General features: G+C 59.8%; 1 long non-coding RNA gene across 1 annotated transcript; it reads right to left on the bottom strand.

The window, feature by feature from the left end:
* Window positions 1-2,513: 2,513 nt before the first annotated feature.
* LOC119871999 lies at window positions 2,514-4,157 on the bottom strand. The gene is made up of 3 exons (XR_005358843.1): window positions 4,020-4,157; window positions 3,185-3,260; window positions 2,514-2,735 (listed from the first exon to the last, which is right to left on the bottom strand). It is a non-coding gene; the product is annotated as an uncharacterized LOC119871999 (long non-coding RNA).

Genomic DNA, 4,157 nt, shown 5'->3' with positions numbered 1-4,157 from the left:
GGGCTGCCCAGGCTGGGACGACCGGGCTTGCGTGAGGCTCTAGTTCTGGGCCCCCAGCCCCCCTGCAGCCCTTCCACTCCCCTCCCGAGCCCTGCCTCCATGAACAGTGCGTGCTCTCTGCCTGGCTCCTTCTCACCGCTTGTTGGGAAGGAGAATTGATGACAACATCAATAATGTGAGTTGTATACAAGCTGCACTGCCAACAGACCCGAGTGCCGGGGATAAATCCTCTCCCGGCCGAGTAATTGCTCTACAAGCCAAAAGGAATTACGCTTCTTTTGGCGATAATACCAGTGCCTCCCAGGACGCCAGAGTTGACCTCCTTACACCACCCTACAGGCCGTTCTCATGTGCCCCCATCCCCCTCAACACCCTAATCATGTGGCCTCTGGGTTCAGGACACAGGGTGTCGCCATCCTCCGGCCCTGCCTGCCCATGGCTGTGGGTAGCCGTTGGCTCACTCTGTTCTTTGTCCCAAGTGGTCTTCTTGTGTTTCTTGAATGCATCAGCTCCTCAGAGTTTCTCTCAATCCACTATGAGCAGAGGCCAGGGAGGGAGGGCTGTTAGGGAGGCGACAGAGTCAGAGCCACGTGCTGAGGTCTGAGGCTTGTATGAGAGAGAAGTTTGCGGAAGGGAGTGTGTATTGGGAGTGAGGGGCCGAGGTAGGCCGTCCTGGGGTCAGGGGCTTGTATGAGAGAGGACGTGTGTATGTGCGCGTGTGTGCGAGCATGTGCATTGTGGGGGACCAAGGTGGCGGGCTGTCCCTGAGCCCGGCCCCTCCCAGGCCCCCAGGGAGGGCTGTGCATGCCAGGCTGAGAGGGCAGCGGGACCGGGAAGTCGTTAGTGGGGATTGGGCTGCAGCTGTCCCCTTATATCACAGCGATTTTTATGCCCAGCCTGGGCCCCCTCTTCAGGGGATCCCGCCGGAGTCTTCCATGACTTTCTAAATCACTAACTTCCATTACTTACCTCTCCCTCTGTGCCCCAGCATCCCCCCTGCCCCACCATGTCTGCTTATTACCCTCCCTCCCCCCTTCTCTATCCACCCAGGGCTCTGGCAAGCTTATGCACTCTTGGCTCGAGGCTGAGCTGAGGAACGAGGCTGATCTGGAGGACCCTGAACGGGGCATGGCTTTCTCCTCTTTGGAACTCTGAGCCTCTGCTCTCCCTCCTACCTCAACCACGCTCAGGCCTGGGAATAATGTTCTTTCTCACTGTCCTCAGGAAGGGGTGGGTGAGCTGAACCTCTGAGCTTGTTGTGTGGCCCAAAGTGACACCTAAGACCCAACTTAGGACACCAAACCCAAGCTTGGGGCTGTCTTGTGTGCCTTCTGGGCCCCATGGAGCCGAGCGACAGCCAGGCAGTGGAAGCAGGCCATTATGCTGCGGACAGGAAGCCTGAAGCCTCAGCTAGTGCCCACCCTGAGGCTCTGCAAGCCTCCTCGGGCTTGTCTGTCTTTAGGTACCCGCCCCCTGGCCCCCCCACCAGATGTGCTCACTGCCGTGGCTGCTGTGTGGTGAGGGCCTGGTCTTGGGAGCCAGAGGACCAGCGGTTGGAATAACACTTCTCCTAGTACTCGCTGCATGATCTTGGACAAACCTCTCAATTCCACTGAGCCTCAGTTTCCTCCTCTAGAGAATAGGGAGCGATAACAGGACCTACAACACAGGTGGTTGTGAGGGTTGAACAAAATAGTGTTTGAAGCCTCGCCACAAAATGCCTGGCATGCCCCAAATGCTCACACTGCCATTATGGTCTCTTCTGGTGGAACTGGCAGGGCCGCACAGGGCGGCCTGGGACACAGGGGTGGGTGTGCACCCCCACATGGGAAGGGCTGTCGGCTGCCGTCTAAGGAAAGGACTTTGTGTCCACAGTGAGTTCTAGCTCACATCCAAGTCTCTAGGTGGGTGGAGGAACAATAAAGGGTCGGTGGTCTTCTTATCCTGCACAGAATTGGAAGGTGGGGGCTAGGTTGGTCCCCTGGACTTGGCTCCCTGGTAATGCTCCCCCACCCCCAGGTGCAGGATTTGGCATCTCAAGATCGGCTCACTTTGGCACGTCCAGCTGAGAGGGAGGATGGCTGTGTTCTGTGAAGACAAAGGCCTGGCTCTCCCACCAGTGCCAGGAGAGAATGTGTTATCTTGGGGCCCAGGTGGTCTGGCCCGGGTCTCTGTGCTGGCACCATGCAGCGCCCCCCAGCCCCCATGTCTGCTAAAAGGCAGAAGCTGTGGACAGAGGTGGCAGCTGTTCAAGGGGACGCTGGCCCTCCGAGCACCTGGGACTGGGGCCAGGAGGAGGGGCTGCTGCCGGCTTTGGGGTGGTCGTTGGCAGGACCCAGAGCTGAAATGCAGGCTTGGTGGGGAGAGAGCAGGGCATCGGGACCACACCCTCTCCCTGGTCGGACAGCGTCCAAGCCCTGCTTTGCCCAGGGGACCTGCTGTGGTGCGACAGTGAAGGGCCACCCCTCCCCTCCCTGGTGGGCCCCAATCTGTGCCCTGCCTGCCCTGTCTCCTGGGCTTCCCGTGTCCTCCTTCCATCCGGGCAGCTGGGCTCGTGGCCAGGCTGGGTGGAGCTGGGTTGGGGGCGCCTTGTCTGGGGGTTGGGGTTGAGCAGTCCTTACCGAGGGGCGGTAGGAGGGGGAAGTGCCCAGATCGTAGTAGGGGGGCTGCAGGGGCAGCTGCTCCACTTCCTGCTCCTGCTGCAGCAGCTGCTTCCCTGGCTCCAGGTGGAGAACCTGAAAGAGGAGACGAGCAGCTACACGGACTACTCCCCAGGGCCTCCTCCAGGAAGCCCTCCTGGATCCCCAGTCTGGTTCCCATCCTAGCATTCGCCACGCTGGAGGCTGGCTGGGAGGTGCAAGTGACCAGGACAGGGTCAGGTATCTGTGGGGCATTTGATGATTTTCTTTTAATGAATGGATGCATGGAGAGGCTGAGAGGTGGAGGAAGAGCTTCCCGTGTGGGCCCTGGATACGTGGGGGGCGGGGGGGGGTGTCCTAGTTTGTCATTTCTCAGCGTGGGGGCAGGGGAAGCCTGGGCCACGGGCTCCAGCCCAGGCCTGGCCTTTTGGGAACTGTTCAGGGGCCCGTGTACGTGGGGGGACTCTGCCTTCGGGACGGGCTCCTCCCTGGGGCCATCACCCATCTTTCCTGCCCACCCCCTCATTCCAGGGACTCAGGCCCACCTGGATGTCCTCAGGCGCATGGTGGCTCTGCCTGTCGGGAGGAGGCTCCGGCTCCTGGGAGGTGGGCAAGGCAGTCCTGTGAGAACAGAATGAGGCTCACACGGGGGGTTCTGCTCCAGTCGGGCCACCTGCCAGCTGCTGGCCCCCGACTGAGTCCCACTAACATGGTTGGCCTCTCGTGCTCTGGGTAGCCTCCTGAGGGGTCAGAGCTTGGGGTTTGGTCACTCAGCACAGGTGGGTGGAGGCCGAGAGTGCCCCTCCTGTCCTGCTGGGTGTCTCTGCGCCCTGCCGAGTCTGTCCCTCCCTCCAGCCTGGGGACGGGAACCCCTTGTAGCTCAGGTGTCCTGGCTCAGAGGACCCTGGGAAATCCGGAGGATGCACATGGCTAGGACCAGGGTGAGGGGACCGAGGCCCACAAGGGCACAGCTTAGGGGGACATCAGAAATCTCAGTCATCACAATAAATAATATTTTAATACAATATATTTAAAACCAAAATTAATGCAACAATCCAGGATGCACAAAATATCAAGATGTTTAAAAAAAAAAGGTCAGATTAGTATTACTGAGTTATCCTTTGGTGTCAGTCTCCAAACTAGCCTGCATGGCACTATTACTGAGCCTGTCTTTGCCTAAAATGTGGCTATTTCATTCCTCAAGGACTTCGGGCCTCACCCTTTGTCAGCCGCGGGGGTGACCTTGGACCTGTGTGCATGGTTTCCTGGCCTCCGAACCGTGGACTACAATGGTACATCTGCTTCTGGGGGGAGGGGGGCCCCGGGGCTGGGAGGGGGGGGCGTCTGGGTGGGCAGAGGAGCAGGCTTGCTGGCACTCACCCGCCACCCTCCACCTCCAGCTGGCGCTCCTGCTGCCGGCGATGCAGGAAGAGGACAGCAAGAGCCACACCAAGGATGAGGACCAGGGCCGCGGTGCCCGCTAGGAACCTGGCCACTTCTCCTGGGCCCCTCTGGTGG

Source organism: Canis lupus, chromosome 5 (assembly GCF_011100685.1).
Source record: "Canis lupus familiaris isolate Mischka breed German Shepherd chromosome 5, alternate assembly UU_Cfam_GSD_1.0, whole genome shotgun sequence".
Lineage (NCBI taxonomy): Eukaryota > Metazoa > Chordata > Mammalia > Carnivora > Canidae > Canis > Canis lupus.
The sequence above is the reverse complement of the archived record's forward strand: the minus strand, read 5'-3'. Positions and strand labels throughout refer to the sequence as shown.